Consider the following 19584-nt stretch of genomic DNA (forward strand, 5'->3'; position numbering starts at 1 on the left):
TGTGGGCTGCGGACTGGGAACGCTGCAGCCGGACCAATTTGTTTAGGCGGGTGAAGGACGGTGGCCTGAGTCTGGGACACTTATTTCTGCGGCAGATTGTAAGCAGATTTTGTTTTGTGCGCGATGTAAGTGATCCGTTTTTGCGCACTGTGTGCCAATTAAGGCTCGGAAATGCACTGCCGGACTTTGTTGTCTCAACCGAAAGTTTCTCGGGACGTATTTTTGGTTACTTTAGAGAGGTTGTCGCGAGTGTTCGATTCCTGTCTGTTCGATTTTCGTATGAATATTTATCTTCTGTTAACAGGAAGAAGTTGTACAAGGATTTGTGTGATGTAGTTCTTCCACAACCTATGTACAGGGCCTTATACAATGGACCCGCAAGGGCACCTTGTGTTACGAGGTGTTGGTGCTTGGCGCCACCACGGACCCTTAGCCCCCATACCGAAGCTGTCATCCGTACCGTGGCCATAGGTTGAAAGGTGGAGGGAAGAAACCTTGAACAGTGGCGGTCGAGGAAGTGGTCAATCCTCGGCCGATGGGCTCCTCGTCTGTCTACCAGGCGGGGAGTCCCGGGACCTTCCTCTGTGTATAAGGGTGAATCAGAGGCGACAAAGTATTGGGAACCCTTAGTCAGTACATGCCGTATGGAAAAATCTGCAAAAAAATCTTATCGGCCCCCGAAAAGGGGTCGCACCGATGTGAAGAAACTGAATCCACAGAAGTCAGAAACGTTTGCGAAGTTTTTTATGCTTCACTCAAAGACTAACGTACCGGTAGCCAACCTATCTGCATTTGTCATCGCCAACACCCTAAAAAGTTGTGTAGGCAAAGACTACAAAGCAAAAAAGCAACGAACCGGAGACCTCCTTGTAGAAATAAACACAAAAGAACAGAGCACCAAACTGATGTCATAACAGAATCTTGGAGAAATGAGCATGCAGGTAACCCCGCACCGCACCTTGAACCACTCAAAGGGCGTCATATCTGAATATGAACTCCTACAGAGTACCGATGCGGAAATGGAAGAAGAACTAGCCGAACAGGGAGTAATAGCAGCCCGACGAATAACCATCCGGAGAAATAATGCAGAAATCAAGACAAAACACATTGTCTTAACCTTCAATACCACAACTCTGCATGCCTGACTCAATCCACGCCGCATACCTTCATTGTAAAGTTCGCCCATACATACCGAACCGGAGACGATGTTTCAAGTGCCAGCGCTTTGGACATAGCATGTTGGCTTGTCGCGGTAAACCAACTTGTGTCACATGCGCAGAAGATGCACATACAGAAGAAAGATGCGAACGCACACCAAAATGCATCAACTGCAATGGCGCACATGGCGCGTACTCCAGGTCGTGCCCAGTCTGGAAAACAGAAAAACAAATTATAACTTTGAAGACTACAGAAAACCTGTCCTACCTTGAGGCAAAAAAACGCGTCTCTTTCCAACAGAAAGGGACATACTCTGAAGCGGTGACGCGGGGACCGCCACCGCCTTCAGTTTCTGTCGGCACACAGGTCTATCCGGTGGACCTGGTGTCGACACCCAAGTCCCCGCCACAGAAGTCGGTGACACAGTTCACAGGGCTGAAACTTTCGCGAGAAGACCACGCGATCCTCGCCGGAGGCCCTCAGGCCCCACTTTCAGCAGCGGCATCCTCGGCGACAGACACCCAGAACAGCTCTGCTGAACTGGACCTGTCGCCCCACCCCTCTAAAAAGGCAACTGCTGGCCCAAGAGACTCTGCCCCTGGAGCAGAGCCTGGTTCAGTGGTGCAAACAAAAAAGACAACTGCGAAGGCCACGGGCCATCGCAAACAAGAAGCATCCTCCATGTCCACCGTGGAGGAGATGGATGTCAGCGAAAGTCCGCTGACATCTAAAACACACGCATCCGCGGACTCTCCGCGGAAATCCAGCGCCACGAAAGTGGCGATGGATACAACTCCTGGTTCGCCACCGCTACCGCGGCGGCGAGACTCCCTGGAGAAAAAAGGGAAACCACGAATCACTGCTCCTGAGAATAAGTAACTTTCCCCAATCCCCAACTTATCACAATGGCGTATCTAATACAGTGGAACTGTAGAGGTCTACACAGAAACTACACAGACATAACCGATATGCTCAAAACAATGGCACCTACAGCTGTGTGCCTGCAAGAAACGAACCTTGGGCCACAGCACACAAACATCTTTAAAAAATATATTTTCCGGAAAGACCGAGTGCAAGCTAGCCGACTCTCGGGAGGCGTCGCTATCATTACGCAAAGCGATGTTCCTACAAGAGAGATAGCATTAAAGACAAACTTAGAAGCGGTCGCAGTAAACATCATTAGCCATAAAACAATAACAATATGCTCTGTGTACATACCACCACACAACACAATAGCCATGCATGACCTAGAAGAACTTCTGGAACAGTTGCCAGAGCCATATGTAATAATAGGGGATTTTAACGCACACTCCTCATTCTGGGGAAGTGAGCATACTGATTCCAGGGGTCAGCTCATCGAGGATTTTATTCTTTCAAATAACATATGTTTAATGAATACGGGAAAAGCAACTTACTGCTGCCCCAGCTCTGGAAAAATGGCCTCCCTAGATTTAGCGTTTGCATCACCATCGGTTTTTAATGATTTTATTTGGGATGTTTTAGACGACCCTCGGGGAAGTGATCACTTACCTACGGTTTTAAAGCTAACATCAGCGACATCCATCCTCTCTACAAAGCCACGGCGATGGAAAATTCACCTCGCCGATTGGGCACTTTTCAGAACGAAGGCCACACTAGAAAAAGAATATGCCGAAACCCTTACGATAGAAGAAATAAATGAAAAATTTTTGACATGCTTAACATCTGCAGCAATAGAAGCAATCCCACAAACATCTGAAATTGCACGAAAAACACATAAGGTTTGGTGGTCAAATGAATGCACATTAGCTAAAAAGCAGCAAAACAAGGCTTGGGGCAACCTTCGCAGATATCCCACTGCAGGGAACTTGCGCACCTTCAAAAGGGCTAGAGCCAAAGCACGACACATTAGACGCAACGCAGAAAGAGCATCATGGCAACAGTACATATCCTCCATAAACAGATCAATATTGTTACATTAGGCGGTGCATGCATAAGGAAGGAAGGAAGAAGAAGCTCTTGAGTTTTTGTGAACAAGACGACGGTCGAGCAGTGTCGGCCTGTGCCTGCAGTAAACGCCTGTGGTTTTAAAGCCCTGTTTTCCGTGTCCGCTCTCTGCAATCCCAAGCGGAACTACCCCGTAACATCTTGGTGGAGGTGCTTTCGATCCCCCTGGCCACAGCTCCTCGTATTTCTGCGCCAGAAACCTGGATTTGCGCAGTGGACGCCATCTCCCCGAACTCACACCACCGACTGCCACAGTAAGCATGGCTTCCCAGGACGCATCTCCCGCTCCGGACACTTCAGCTGCCCACATGGTCTTAACCAAAATCCGCCATCCGCATATTTTTAACGGTGAAGACAAGACGGATGTTGAAGATTGGCTCGACGAATACGAAAGGTGCGGCAAGAATAACCGTTGGGATGCTAGCATAATGCTCGCAAACATCATCTTTTATCTCGCGGGAACTGCGAAGACCTGGTTTACCAACCACGAACAGGAGATGCCTACTTGGGTCGTCTGCAAGCAAAAACTTAAGGACTTGTTCGGCAAGCCAATTGGGCGAGCTCTCGCAGCCAAAAACGACCTGGCTACTCGCGCTCAATCGTCAACCGAATCTTACCTTGCCTACATACAGGACGTCCTCGCCCTGTGTCGAAAGGTAAACACCTCCATGACCGAAGCTGACAAAGTGGGCCATATACTTAAGGGTATCGCCGATGACGCATTCAATATACTTATCTGCAAAGACTGCTCTACGGTGGACTCAGTCCTGCAAGTGTGTCGCCGTTTCGAACAAGCGAAGCAGCGCCGCATCGTCCATCGGTTTGCGCGCCTTCCCAACACGGCGACTACATCCTCATGCGACGATCTGCCCACTTTGCAGCAGCCTTCAAGTCAGAATAACCTCACTACCATCCTCCGCAGGGAAATCGAGGCCTTGACTCCTGTTCCACTTACAACACCTCCTGCAGAGGCAACAATATCTATGATACAGGCTGTTGTCCGCCAAGAATTCGCGAATGTGGGCCTCGTTTGCAATCCTACCACGCCACCCCCTGCACCACAGCCAATACCAGTGGTTGCTGCTGCTACGACAACCCCGCCCTACACACCGCCCTACACACCGCCCTACACACCGCGCTACACCACCCGCAATCCTGCGGAGTGGCGCACGTCTGACAACAGGCCTATTTGCTTCGTCTGTTGTCGGGCTGGCCATACGTCCCGCTATTGTCGCAGCCGCCCGGCTCCCCTCTCTCACCCCTACTACAGCCCTGTCCGCCATGACTATTATGCACCGCGGCGCGTTTCTGTCACCCCAGCACAGCATCGTGCCGAAAACATTGAGCAAGTCCGTCGTCCTAGCCGTTCGCCATCGCCACAAGCCCACCGTTCCCGATCACCTACTCCTCGCCGCAGCTTGTCCCCAACGTACCAAGACCCCTACTCGGGAAACTAGGCGACGCAGTGCCCGGACGTGACGCTGCGTTACCGACCCGGACAGCCAACTGTGTCTCGACCATCGCACCACGCCGCAACCTGATCAATGTCCTCGTAGATAGTCCCTGTGCCCGCTCTCATTGACACTGGAGCCCATATTTCAGTCCTTAGTTCGTCGTTCCGCCAGCGCCTCAAAAAAGTTCTTACGCCCACTAACACCTCTACAGTTCGTGTTGCTGACGGAAACACTGCTACCATCATCGGAATGTGCACTGCGCGCGTTAGCATCGCCGGCCACCACGTCCCTGTGCTATTCGCCGTCCTTACTACTTGTCCTCAAGACGTCATTTTAGGCCTAGACTTTTTAACAGCCCATTCCGCTCTCATCGACTGTTCCTCCGGACTTCTGCGCCTAGCCCTGCCCCATTGTGTTCACGACCCTAGTGCTGACCATTCCCAGCCTCGCCTCCGCTCCAGTACATTTACTCGTCTACCTCCCGAGGCGGCAGTATACGTGCCCATGTCACCTTTTCCCTCCCTTCCTGACGGCGACTACGTTGTCAACCCCATCACCGACGTCACTCTACAACACAACATCGCCCTACCTCATAACATTGTACACGTCGAGAACAACCTCACCTACATTCCCGTACTCAACTTCAGCATGTCCTCGCAAGTTCTCCCGGAGGGCATTTACCTTGCCGAGCTGTCACCTTTGTCCACATTTACTATTTCTGCAGTGCTGTCCGACCGTCGCGCCGAGGTACCTGCACAGCCTGCCTCGTCACATAGTCCGGAGGACCGCATCTCAGCCATGGTTGCCTCTGACCTGCGTCCCGAATATGCCAGTGCCCTTGCCAGCCGTTTGCGGTCGTACAGCGACATTTTTGATTTCGGTCACGGATCCCTGGGCCAAACGTCCGTCGTCACACATCGCATAGATACTGGAGATGCCCGCCCTGTTCACCGACGGCCTTACAGAGTTGCTCTTTCAGAACGCCATATCATTCAGGAAGAAGTGGACAAAATGTTGGCCAGCAACATTATTGAGCCGTCGAGCAGCCCCTGGGCGTCTCCGGTAGTACTTGTCAAAAAGAAAGACAACAGCTGGAGGTTTTGCGTAGATTATCGACACCTCAACAAGATAACAAAGAAAGACGTGTACCCTCTTCCTAGGATCGATGACGCCCTCGACTGCCTGCATGGTGCCAACTACTTCTCCTCCATCGATCTCCGTTCTGGATATTGGCAGATCTCTGTTGACGAACGAGATCGTGAGAAGACGGCTTTTGTCACCCCGGATGGACTCTACCAATTCAAGGTGATGCCTTTCGGCTTATGTAATGCCCCTGCGACCTTCGAGCGCATGATGGACTCCTTACTACGCGGGTTCAAATGGACCACATGTCTGTGCTACCTCGATGATGTCATCGTATTATCATCAACCTTTGAGGGCCACCTCCATCGTCTTTCGGCTATTCTTGGCGTCTTCCGACGAGCTGGCCTTCAGTTGAACTCCAAGAAGTGTAGCTTTGGTCGCCGGGAACTCAAGATCCTCGGACATTTGGTCAACACCCATGGCATCCAGCCGGACCCCGACAAAATTCGCGCTGTAAGTGGTTTTCCTATACCGAAATCTAGCAGCGACGTGCGTAGCTTCCTCGGACTTTGCTCATACTTCCGGCGATTTGTACCAAACTTCGCGGAACTCTCCCGTCCACTCACGCAGCTTCTGAAAAAAGAGGTCTCCTTTTCCTGGGGCCACGAACACTTGGCCGCCTTCGCCGCTCTTATTGCCCACCTCACCCGTCCGCCTGTGTTGGCTCACTTCAATCCATCAGCACCCACAGAAGTACGCACCGACGCAAGTGGTCATGGCATTGGTGCCGTTCTCGCACAACGTCAGCTCGGCTCCCCTCGCGTCATCGCCTATGCCAGCCGACTCCTCTCTAAGGCCGAACAAAATTATTCCATCACTGAACGTGAGTGCTTAGCCCTAGTCTGGGCCATTACGAAGTTCCGCCCTTACTTGTATGGGCGGCCATTCACAGTAGTCACTGACCACCACGCCTTGTGTTGGCTTTCTACACTCAAAGACCCTACTGGCCGCCTTGGACGTTGGGCCTTGCGCCTTCAGGAGTACAATTTTTCAGTAGTTTATAAGTCTGGCCAGTTGCATCGAGACGCCGATTGCCTGTCCCGTCATCCAGTCGACCCGCCAAGCCAACCTGAATGTGACAATGACGATTTCGTGCTCTCTATTTCTGACTTTTCCAACATTTACCGTGAGCAACGCCAGGACCCTCAGCTTCGCGAAATTATCAGTCGCCTCTGCGCCGATCGCCATGACCCTGCCCTTCGTTTGTTTGTGCTCCGCGACGGCACCTTATACCGGCACAATATGCGACCTGATGGCCCTGACCTTCTACTAGTCGTCCCTCAGCACCTACGCAAAGCCGTCCTTGAACAGCTTCACGACGTTCAGACAGCGGGTCATCTAGGCGTCTCTCGCATATACGACAGTGTGCGCCGTCGCTTATTTTGGCCAGGCCTCTACCGCACAGTCCGCCGATACGTGGCTGCTTGTGACCGCTGTCAACGCCGGAAAAAGCCATTAGTTTTACCAGCTGGACTTCTGCAGCCGATCGACATCCCCATAGACCCATTTTCTCGCGTGGGTCTGGACCTTCTAGGGCCTTTTCCGCTCTCCGCATCGGGGAACAAATGGATTGCGGTGGCCACTGATTACACCACACGCTACGCGGTCACACGAGCAATACCAACCAGTTGTGCAACCGATGTCGCTGCTTTCCTCCTCAACGACGTTATACTCATCCATGGAGCTCCCCGCCAACTGCTCACCGACCGTGGCCGTTGCTTTCTTGCGCGTATAGTCGACGAGATCCTACGGTTGTGCAACGTTCGTCATTCTTTCACGACTGCCTACCATCCACAGACGAACGGGCTTACCGAACGCCTTAACCGGACATTGACTGATATGCTGTCTATGTACGTGTCTGATGACCACCGCGACTGGGACATCACGCTGCCATTTGTGACATTTGCATACAATTCGTCACGTCACAACACTTCCGGCTACTCCCCCTTCTATCTTCTATACGGCCGTGACCCTCTGCTTCCATTCGACAGCCTGCTCCCTCCAGTCGCCACTGCCAGCTCATATGCCCGTGACGCCATAGCCCGAGCTGACGTTGCCCGCGTTGTTGCTCGCAACCGACTCACAGCCTCCCAGCACTCCAAGAAACGTCGCTATGATTCCTGTCATCGCAACACCGAGTATTCTTGCGGCTCTCTCGTGCTGCTTTGGACCCCAGCTCGCCGCGTTGGCCTCTCGGAAAAACTTTTGCCACGTTATACAGGCCCCTACCGTATTTTACGACAAGTGACTCCAGTGACATACGAAATTGTGCCCTTGCATCTCGCACGCCATACCTCCACACCTCGCACTGAGACGGTCCATGTTGCACGCCTCAAGCCGTACTACACGGACCCTGGTGTGGACGCTAGTACGCACCGCGACGGTGCTTTTCAGCCGGCGGGGTAGTGTTACATTAGGCGGTGCATGCATAAGGAAGGAAGAAGAAGAAGCTCTTGAGTTTTTGTGAAGAAGACGACGGTCGAGCAGTGTCGGCCTGTGCCTGCAGTAAACGCCTGTGGTTTTAAAGCCCTGTTTTCCGTGTCCGCTCTCTGCAATCCCAAGCGGAACTACCCCGTAACAATATCATCAAAGAAAATGTGGGAGCAGGTACGGAAATTCACTGGAAATTTTACTCCTTTTACATTTCCAATGCTAACAACACCCGGTACCCAAACAACATTAGAAGATCAGGCCAACATATTGGGTGAGGATTTTTCCACAGTTTCAAGCGCATCCAACTACACACACACATTTCAAAAGCACAAAACAATAGTAGAAAAACAAAAACTTCCCTTCAGAACATGCATACATGAAGACTACAATCAGCTGATTACAATGCAAGAACTAAACACAGTACTAACATCCGGTAAAAAGACAGCACCAGGCCCAGACAATATACATTATGCCATGCTTGCTCACCTCTCTGAGACTGCCATAGAGGCTCTCCTAAAATTTTTCAATAAAATATGGATCAGTGGAGAAATCCCCCATGCATGGAAAGAAGCTATCATAGTACCCTTCCTAAAACCTGGCAAACCACCAACTAGTCCCACCAGTTACAGGCCAATAGCACTCACTAGCTGCATAGCAAAATCATTCGAAAGCATTCTAAACATCAGACTAACCTTCATACTTCAGTCTCGGCAACTTTTAGATGTACATCAATGCGGGTTTAAAAAGACATGTTCCACAACCGATCACCTTGTCCGCTTCGAGAACACAGTCCGGGAAGCGTTCATCCACAACCAACACTGTATCAGGGTCTTCTTCGACCTGGAGAAGGCTTACGATACCACGTGGAGGTTCGGTATCCTCCGTGACCTAGCGGACCTAGGTATCCGCGGCAGGATGCTGCTGTTTGAGCGACTTCCTGAACAATGCACGTTCAGAGTCCGCCTAGGCGCAACCTTCTCCAAGACTTTTTACCAAGAAACTGGTGTACCCCAAGGGTGCATCCTCAGCACGACCTTATTTGTCATCAAAATGAACTCCATAGGAAAAGTAATCCCAAAATCCATCATGTACTCAGTTTACGTAGACGACCTCCAAATAGCATGCACGTCTTCCAGCATACCTACCTGTGAGCGGCAAATACAAATAACAATAAATAAACTGGCTACCTGGGCAGATAGAAACGGATTTAGATTTTCCCCTCAGAAAACAGTAGCGGTTCTGTTCTCTTTGAGACGAGGCCTACAGGCCGACCCCACACTATATTTAAACCAAACCCCATTACCATTCAAACAAGAGCACAAATTTCTAGGGATAACTTTCGATAAAAAACTCGCTTTCTTGCCACATATAAACAGCTTAAAGAAAAAAGCTTCCCAGGCCCTCAATGTGCTGAACATACTATCAAGAAAACGCTGGGGGTCTGATAGAGCTTCCCTGTTACATATATATCGTTCTCTGGTTCGCTCTAAGTTAGACTATGGGTCCATAGTATATGGTTCAGCAAGACCGTCCTAAATAAAACGACTCGATCCTATCCACAATCTTGGTTTAAGGCTGTCTTCCGGTGCTTACAGAACTTCCCCAATAACAAGTCTGTATGTGGAAACTAATGAACCTTCCTTAGAAGATCGAAGAACTGCACTAACTTGTACATATATACTAAAAATCCTTTCACAGCCCAAACATCTCTCTTACCCAATTGTCACGAAATGCCCATCCCGAATGCTCTTCAACAACAAGCCCCATGCGATTAAGCCGTTGCTCTTGCGCTTCGAAGAAAAATGTCAAACTCTGAACATACTAAATGAAATCAAAAATATTGCCCCAAGACACGAAGCACTACCACCGTGGTACACTCTCCCCACAGTGTGTGACGTCACACTAACACGCCTCAGTAAAACCTGTACGCCACACGACCATATAATACAAGAATATCTAGCACTACAAGAAAAATACAGAAATTACACGTCATTTTATACTGACGAGTCAAAAACTCATGCTCATGTAGGAAGCGCAGTAATACAAGGAAAAAATGAAAATGCAGTACGACTGTCCTCATGTTCTACAGTTTTCACCGCGGAGTGTTATGCCATTTGTGTTGCGGTACAGAAAATAACAAATGAAAACATCAAAAAGAGCATCATTTATACAGATTCACTGAGCGTCCTTACAGCATTCAACTCCAAAAATGCCACGGAGCCACTGATTGGAAGCATCATACACAATATAGTAAAGGTCACAGCACAAAAACATGTTATAAAATTCTGCTGGGTTCCCAGTCACGTTGGCATTAGGGATAATGAGAGAGCCGACACGTGTGCTGCACAAGCCAGAGCCATGGAGGTGAAACATGTGGGTTTGCCTCCGAGGGATTACATGAAGTTAGTGCATAGCAAACTAAGAGCCAAATGGCAAGCTTCTTGGGAGAATGAAAGAAACAACAAGCTGCATACTGTAAAGCCTATTTTGAAAGAATGGCCGTCATAAAGAACGTTTTATCGAAGTAATTTTATGTCGTTTACGCATAGGCCACACACACATCACCCATAACTTCTTATTAACAAAAAAAGACAAACCTGTGTGTGAAATGTGTGGTGAGGAGCTCACAGTGAATCACATTTTAATCTCTTGTTCGCATCTCGAAGAACTTCGGAAAAAATTTTTGACGGTATTTTATAATGAACACATTCCATTTCATCCCGCATTGCTTTTAGGCGAGCAAACACTCGTCGAGTTTTCACTTGTTTGTAAGTTTCTAAAGAAAGCCAACGTTTTAAATTTAATATAATATAACTTCTATACACTTAACATAACATCATCTAACCTTGTGTTTGGCGCATGATAGCCATAGTTGCTTATGCGCCATAAAACCCCATATAACTAATTATACAATGGAGGCCTGGGACGCGACGTACTTAAGCGTGTGAAGGCGATGCAGGTGCCACCAAGTGCAAAAACATTTTTCTTTAATTTACAGACCGGAACACTACCAGTAAAGAAATTTTTGGAAGGGAAGCATTTATTTCTACATTGGGGATCCCATTGTTTAATTTGTAAACAACCAGAAACAATAGACCACGTTTTTTTGCACTGTTGGGAGTGGGTATACTTTTGGGACATCTTACAAAGGACTTTAAAAAAGGAATTACCGCTGGACTCTCATGGTATTTGGTACTTGCCTGTAGAGAGTGAGGATGGGACACCATTCGACCTTATTATGCTAATGGGCCTCCATTGTATTTGGCGCTCCAGAATGGCAGGATATCATCGCGATCCTGATGCACGGCCAGCACGCATCTATTTTCGGGAGTGCATGCATAGGTATATTGAAGGTCAGAAACTTGCTCCTGAAGCTCCCGAGTGGCTCGAAAGGATCGAGCCTTTGGTGACGCTTAAAGAGTTTTAACGTGACGAAGCCACGCCCCGTCAGGCGGATAGTGTTGTTAATTATTGCTCATTGTGTTCTGTAAGTGTATTTGTGTATTGTGGTTCTTGACGAAGTCAGGCAATAAGGAAAAAAAAAAGCAGTCGTGGCCGAGTGGTTAAGGCGATGGACTTGAAATCCATTGGGCTGTCCCCGCACAGGTTCGAATCCTGTCGGCTGCGCGAAAGGGTGTTGTGTTTTATTTTGCCTCCTCTCGCATCATTGAAAGGGAGATGACGAGAGAGAGCGCCCTCCGTGTCGCAGTCGTGGCCGAGTGGTTAAGGCGATGGACTTGAAATCCATTGGGGTTTCCCCCTCACAGGTTCGAATCCTGTCGGCTGCGCGAAATGGTGTTGTCTTTTATTTTGCCTCCTCTCGCATCATTGAAAGGGAGATGACGAGAGAGAGCGCCCTCCGTGTCGCAGTCGTGGCCGAGTGGCATTCTACTTCCGGCCACTGGCGTGTACGGACGCAGGATCATGAGCTCCCACGGAGCGGCGATAGCGGCCATCGATGGCCGCGGAAACAGGTTCAGCGCCGAAGACAAGGAGTATGAGATCTTTTTGCCGACCCTGCCCACCGGACGTGTTGTTCTAAACACAGTTTTTTTGCACGGTGATGTGCGTGTGAGACCTTACAGGGTCGAAGACTTCAGGGACGCCCTCGCCAACACTGGTGCGCTCCCCGACGTCGTGGCGTTGGGGGCGTACCAGGTAAACCACGTGTGGGCGGTAACCTTCAGCAGCCCAGAAACCGCGAAGAAATTAGCCGCCTTGAAGGAGCTTGAGGTAAAGGGACGCCGGTGCATTGTTTTCGACCCGGAGGATCAGCAGGTAAAGCTGCGCCTGCATTGGATGCTGCACGGCGTCGCCGATGACGACATCCGGACTGCTTTCGCGGCGTTCGGAAACGTGACCGAGGTGACGCGGGAGCGTTGGCGCGTTCAAGGAATGAAAGAGAAGGGATCCACCACGAGAACAGTGCTGCTCAAGTTGAAGCCAGGTATGAAGGTGGACGACCTGCCCCACCAGGTTCGAGTCGCCGGCGAGTTAGCTCTCGTGATGGTGCCCGGGCGGCCGATGCAGTGCCTGCGTTGCCACGGCTCGGGTCACGTTCGTCGCGACTGCAAGGTTCCCAGGTGCTCCAAGTGCAGGCGCTACGGACACGCGGACGAGGACTGCGTCCGTACCTACGCGTCTGCGACCGGGCTCGGAGGTAAAGGAGACAGCGCGGAGCTGATGGATGTCGCGGAGGCTGAGGACGCAGCGAGGGGTACCGACGAGTTGGGCAACCTCCCTGTGTCGCTGGACACGTCGGCGACTTCAAGCGGCGACGCCCCCCTTGCCAGTGCACCAGGACTCCAGCCACCAACGGGAGACTCGCCTCAGTCAAAGGAGGCGACTTCGGGGGATGCAAAAAGCCTACCAGTGCCCATGGACTTTGTAGCGAAGGAGCCTACCGAGGGTCATCGGCAGAACACCGGTGGCCGTGCGACCACTGTGGCTACGCCTGGGAAGCGTCCCCATGGAGACACCAGCCCCGACGGCGACAAGGAGGCGGCGCCCAGCGTAGAGGAACCACCAGCAAAGACGCCTCAAGCAAGGCGGGCCAGTTTTCGGCCGCGCCCTAACCTTGCGAGCGAGAGGCGCGCCGGCGACAAGGCGCCTCCCGAGCTGGGCCAGGTGCACGCTCAGGATGACGCCGGCGGCGATGGCGGCGGTGGCGTCTAGCCATGTGCTGGACGCGAGAGGTAAGCACCATGCTTTCGGTCTCTTCTTCTTATGTAAAAATGGCTCCTGCATCTCCGCTGAAAGTCGCCTCCCTAAATGTTAGAGGTCTGGCAGGAAAAAGAAAGCAAGGCCAGCTTTTTCGGCTTTTAACGGAGCACGGCATAGATGTACTGGCCGTGCAGGAGACGAAAGTCGACGGCGAAGAAGAGACCGGGAGAATGGTGCAACGTTTCACGTCCTCGTTTTTTGCTGTCGTTAGCCACGCTGTAGGCACATCGGCTGGTTGTGTTCTCTTTCTAAAGAAGTTGCCGGGGCTAGAAGTGCAAGCTCATTTCTCTTGTGTGTCGGGCCGGTGTGTCTTCCTTGACTTTCGATTGAATAACGTCGAGTGGCGGATTATTTGTGTGTACGCGCCAAATGAAGCAGAAGAAAGGGCGCAGTTTTTTTACAGCATCGAAGAACGCCTTCGTTGTGACAGACAGCTGATCGTCCTAGGCGATTTTAACTGTGTTCTTAGTGCGCGAGATAAGACAAGCCCTCGACCGTTTAGAGATGCAAGCACACAAGTGTTATCGCGAATGGTTGAGAACTGGAACATGGAAGATGTAGCAGAGTGTCTTGAGGGAACGCGTGCAGTAAAGCTCACACACTTCCAGGGTTCAAGCCATGCACGGCTGGACCGCATTTATGCATCCGTCGATGTCTTACCTGAATGTCATAGTTACGATGTTGTGCCAGTATCTTTTTCAGACCATTGTTTAGTTAAATGTTGTTTTGGGATGGTAAAGAGAGGGAATTCTTTTTCGTGGGAAATGTGGAAATTAAATAATAAACTCTTGCAGGACGAACTGTATACCAGCATAGTAAAAGATGAAATTGCAAAAATAGGCCCCGGTAAAAATATGCACATATGGCAACAGTGGGAGCTGTGTAAAGAGACTATAAAAATTAAAGCAATAGAGAGGGCTTCCTGTATACGGTTTCAAGAAAAACAGAAAGAGACAGAGTTAAAGAAGCTGCTCCATGGGCTGCTTCAACAGGAATCTCTATCGCCGGGGAAATGGACTGAAGATGTAAGGAAAACAAAGCAAAAACTAGAATTGATGGAAGAAGAACGGTATCGGGGAGCGTTAGTGAGGGCAAGGGCAGAAGACATAGCTGCAGGGGAGGCGCCATCAAAACGAGCGCTGGGGTTGGAAAAAGCAAACGCTGAAAGGAACCACATCGACAAAATAGAATGGGGCGGTGTCTTGTCGGCGGACAACGACCACATAAAAGCAGCTTTCAACGAGCATTACCAAGCGCTCTTCGCATCCCACACGGTAGACACTATCACATTTAAAGATCAGTTTCTGGCGGCGATGCCGCGTCTTGGTGATGACGTAAAAGAGAGATTAGAAGTGGCTATCACTGAAACAGAAGTGGAGCATGCAATCGCCAGTTTAAACCCCGGTAAATCGCCGGGACCAGATGGGCTCAGCGCGCGTTTTTACAAAGATTTCAAGCACGAAATTGCCCCTATCCTGAACGCTATCTTTAACGCTGCCTACACAGTAAATGCACTCCCTCCGTCATATGGGTCATCCCACACGGTGCTTATTCCTAAAACGGATCAAATAGATAAATTACGACTGGTTACAGCTTACAGACCCATAGCACTTACAAACGTTGAATATAAAATTTTTATGAAGGTTTTGGCTCGGAGATTGCAGACGGTGATTAAGGATATAGTTGGGCCACACCAGACGTGTGGGATAAAAGGGAGGTCAATAATGTCCAATATTCATAAGATGCGAAGTGTGCTTGAGTGTTGTGATGACTCGAATGGTCGGGTGGCCATTCTCCAGGTCGACCTCGAGAAAGCTTTTGACTGCGTCGATCACGAAATTTTGTTTTCTATTTTGGACCATGCGAATGTTGGGTCAGTTATCCGCAAGGGCGTGGCCCTGGCGTACCGAAACTGCACGACGAGATTGATCGTAAATAAGAGTCTGGGGGCCCCCATTAGCGTGCAGCGTTCGGTGCGACAGGGCTGCCCTCTCAGCCCTCTTTTGTTTTGTATATATATTGAGACATTGTGTATTAAAATATTGAACAATGATAACGTAAAAGGGTTTAAGTTACAAGCAGCCGAGGTGAAGCTGCTGGCGTACGCGGACGATGTTGCACTTTGTACGGTTGACCATGAGAGTATAACCGAGGCGGTCAAATGTGTCCGTGAGTTCTCTCAGGTTACCGGAAGCGGGGTGAACTGGGCCAAGTGCCTTGGGTTCTGGCATGGACGGTGGCCATCGCAGCCTGACCACTTTGCAAATGTGACGTGGGCGAAAACCCCAACCAAGTACTTAGGTGTCGAGCTTGATGGTTACCGCCAAAGCGAGCAATATTGGCAAGAGCAGACGAAAGCGCTAAGGGAGAAAGCGGAGAAGTGGAAAGGTGCCAACTTATCGATTTTCGCCAGGGCTACTGTATGTAACCTTTTTTTTATTAGTAAACTTTGGTTTGTTATGCAAGTTTTGCATTGTTCGCGTGTAAACATACAGAAGCTCCACAGGATTTTCGCCGTCTTTGTTTGGGCTGCAGAATGGGAACGCTGCAGCAGAACAAACTTATTCCGTCGGGTGAAAGACGGTGGCTTGGGACTTGGACACCTCTTTTTGCGGCAAGTGGTCAATCGGTTTTTGTTTTTTCGCGACGTTTCCGACCCTTTCTTGCGCACTGTCTGCCAAGTTAGGCTGCGGCGCCTACTGCCGGAGTTTGTTGTCTCCACCGAAGAAGTTACGTGTGGTATATTCGGCTATTACAGAGAGGTCGTCGCAAGTGTTAGATTTCTTTCAGTGCGTTTTTCTAATGAATATCTGTGTTGTGTAAAACGGAAAAAGCTGTACCAAGATTTATGTGACACTGTTTTGCCACAACCTTTGTATAGAGCCTTATACAGTGGAGGCCCAGGCTCGGACGTCTTAAAGAGAGTAAAGAAAATGCAGGTGCCACCAGGCGCTAAGACCTTTTTCTTTAAATTACACACCGGAACGTTGTCAGTAAAGAAATTTTTCGAGGGAAAGGATTTATTTTTACCTTGGGGTTCGCATTGTTTAATCTGTAAGCAGCCGGAAACAATAGACCATGTTTTTTTACATTGTTGGGAAGGGGTTTATTTTTGGGATGTTTTGCAACGGACTATGAAGAAAGATTTCCCCCTAGATTCGCATGGCATTCGATATTTAAGCATTGATAATGACGACGGGGTTCCATCTGATTTAATTATGCTCCTGGGTCTCCACTGTATATGGCGCTCCAGAATGGCAGGCTATCACTGTGACAGGGAAGCGCGCCCTGCCCGAATTTATTTCCGAGAGTGTATGGACTGGTTTGTCGCTATGCAAAAAGCGGTTGCGGAACCTCCCGACTGGCTCTCAAGGGTAGAGCCTTTGTTGTCTTTGCGGGAGTTTTAATGTGACGAAGCCAGCCTGACGCTGGCTGAGTATGTCTTTCAATGTGTTCATTGTCCTGTACTATTGCTTTTGTGATTTGTCTGTTCCTTTTTTTTGTGAAGTGTTGTTTTCCAAAGCCAGGAAATAAAGAAAAAAAAAAAAAAAAAGTCGTGGCCGAGTGGTTAAGGCGATGGACTTGAAATCCATTGGGGTTTCCCCCTCACAGGTTCGAATCCTGTCGGCTGCGCGAAAGGGTGTTGTGTTTTATTTTGCCTCCTCTCGCATCATTGAAAGGGAGATGACGAGAGAGAGCGCCCTCCGTGTCGCAGTCGTGGCCGAGTGGTTAAGGCGATGGACTTGAAATCCATTGGGGTTTCCCCCTCGCAGGTTCGAATCCTGTCGGCTGCGCGAAAGGGTGTTGTGTTTTATTTTGCCTCCTCTCGCATCATTGAAAGGGAGATGACGAGAGAGAGCGCCCTCCGTGTCGCAGTCGTGGCCGAGTGGTTAAGGCGATGGACTTGAAATCCATTGGGGTTTCCCCCTCACAGGTTCGAATCCTGTCGGCTGCGCGAAAAGGTGTTGTCTTTTATTTTGCCTCCTCTCGCATCATTGAAAGGGAGATGACGAGAGAGAGCGCCCTCCGTGTCGCAGTCGTGGCCGAGTGGTTAAGGCGATGGACTTGAAATCCATTGGGGTTTCCCCCTCACAGGTTCGAATCCTGTCGGCTGCGCGAAATGGTGTTGTCTTTTATTTTGCCTCCTCTCGCATCATTGAAAGGGAGATGACGAGAGAGAGCGCCCTCCGTGTCGCAGTCGTGACCGAGTCTGCCGCATCCCCAAGTGCAGTGCGTGCCGACGCTTCGGTCATGAGAGCAGCCAGTGCGAGCGGACGTATGCCAGCGTAACAGGACTGACAACCACCGACGACGCCTCAAACCTGCTCATGGACGAGGCGGACATGGAGGATGCAGCATCGGTGGCAAGTGCAAGAACGGAGGTAGCCGAAAATACGGTGATTCCACTGCCGCAGCAGGAGCAACCCGGAACCGAAGCGGTTACTGCAGAGCAGCATCAACCGCCTTCGCAGGATTCTTCGACAGCTGTGAGCGCCGAGCTGAAAACCTCAGTTGATTATGAAGCGGCTCCCAGCACCTCAGAACCCGAGGTTATGGACATCCTTAGCGCTTCAGCCAGCCTGCTGGCGGGGAAACGACCACACGACAAGACCCTTAGCGTTGGGACGAAGGAGGACGGCGGGGGCGGAGACGAGCCACCCACCAAAGCCCCAGGTATGCGGAGGTCTACCTTGAAGCCGCGACCGAACATTCCGGTCGATTCGCGGCAGGCGGGTAAACCGCCCCCGTAAATTTAGTTTGTCCAGCTAAGGTGGGTTGGGAGGGGTTTCCGTAAACGCCATGGCCCTCATCATGAGCGGTTCGTTTTTCGTGTTCGGGCTTGGAAAGAGGTGCCAAGTTTACTTGGACTGTCCTTTTTTGTTGGTTAGAGTTTCATTTTTTTTTCCTGGCCTTCGACGCGCTTATCGCCACAGTATCATGACCACAGACCCTTGGGCTATTGTAATGGGCACCATTCTACCGTGTAACCATGGCGGTTAATATCGAAAGAGCGCTACGGGTAGCGACGTTAAACGTACGGGGCCTTGGAGCAAGACGACGACAATGTCAGCTTAGTCGCCTTCTCTTAGATAATGACTTACATATAGTGGGAATCCAAGAGACAAAAATTGAGAGCCAGGAGCTCACCGACCGAATGGTGTCCAATTTTCGTGCTCATTTCGATGTGTGTATTTCTCACGCGATTGGTGGATCAGGTGGTTGCGCCATATTCATACGCAACAACTTTGGAATCTGCGTGCAGTCAGTATTTTCATGTGACAGTGGACGCCTCTTAATCGCTGATATCGTCTTTGGCGAATTGGAGTGTCGCGTCATCTGTGTATACGCGCCGAATATTGACATGGAACGGCGGGCATTCTTTGAAAGGCTTGAGGCGTACCTAAACTGTCAGAAAGTGATAATACTGCTAGGCGATTTTAACTGTGTTTGCAATGTTGATGACCGCGCAAAACATTCGCGTGTTCGTGACAAGAGTGCAGAATTTCTTAATACACTTGTGCACGAATATGACCTTGAAGACATTGGTAGCGTTTTCGCCAGCGGTACTCGTCCGCAGTTTACACACTTCCAGCAAGACAGCCATGCAAGGTTAGACAGATTATATGTCTCTGCCGAATTGATACCGATGTGTAGCGAGTACGAAGTGAAACCCATCGCATACAGCGATCACTGCTTGGTAACGGCCGCCTTTGGAAAGACGCAGAGGAAACGAATCTTTAGCTGGGACTTGTGGAAAATGAATGCGCAGCTGTTGGATGACGAAGCTTTTGTCGACGCTGTAACGAAAGAACTGAAAAATTTGACTGCAAGCGAGCCAGAAAGTTACGCCATTCGTTGGGAAGATTTTAAGCAGAAAGTAAAAACAATGGCTATTGAAAGAAGTAGTGTCATTCGACGCAATCAGAAAGAAGCAGAGACAAAGCTTCGCCAGCAACTGCAGTTTTTTGTTAGTATGGAGAATGTCGAACCTGGTCTGTGTGTTAGAGGAATAAAGGAAGTGAAAACTGAACTTGAACGGATAGATTCGGAGAAGTACAAGGCGGCAGTAGTGAGATCAAGGTCCGAGAAGCTGTGGGCGGGAGAAATGCCAACCAAGCGGGCTCTCTCAGATGAAAAAAGATACGCATGTCAAAAAGAAATCCGCCAACTAGCTATAGGTGAAAAC

The 19584-nt window shown here is 50.0% G+C and overlaps 5 non-coding genes across 5 annotated transcripts; all 5 read left to right on the forward strand.

The window, feature by feature from the left end:
• The first annotated feature begins 11719 nt into the window (after positions 1-11719).
• Positions 11720-11801, forward strand: TRNAS-UGA (transfer RNA serine (anticodon UGA)). Its single transcript has one exon. It is a non-coding gene; the product is annotated as a tRNA-Ser (tRNA).
• A 78-nt stretch (positions 11802-11879) lies between these two features.
• Positions 11880-11962, forward strand: TRNAS-UGA (transfer RNA serine (anticodon UGA)). The gene has a single exon. It is a non-coding gene; the product is annotated as a tRNA-Ser (tRNA).
• Positions 11963-17108: 5146 nt separating this feature from the next.
• TRNAS-UGA (transfer RNA serine (anticodon UGA)) lies at positions 17109-17191 on the forward strand. Its single transcript has one exon. It is a non-coding gene; the product is annotated as a tRNA-Ser (tRNA).
• A 78-nt stretch (positions 17192-17269) lies between these two features.
• TRNAS-UGA (transfer RNA serine (anticodon UGA)) lies at positions 17270-17352 on the forward strand. The gene has a single exon. It is a non-coding gene; the product is annotated as a tRNA-Ser (tRNA).
• A 78-nt stretch (positions 17353-17430) lies between these two features.
• Positions 17431-17513, forward strand: TRNAS-UGA (transfer RNA serine (anticodon UGA)). The gene has a single exon. It is a non-coding gene; the product is annotated as a tRNA-Ser (tRNA).
• Positions 17514-19584: the final 2071 nt, after the last annotated feature.

Source organism: Amblyomma mixtum, chromosome 5 (genome assembly GCF_055824585.1).
Source record: "Amblyomma mixtum isolate Tamu chromosome 5, ASM5582458v1, whole genome shotgun sequence".
In the NCBI taxonomy this organism is placed as follows: Eukaryota; Metazoa; Arthropoda; class Arachnida; order Ixodida; family Ixodidae; genus Amblyomma; species Amblyomma mixtum.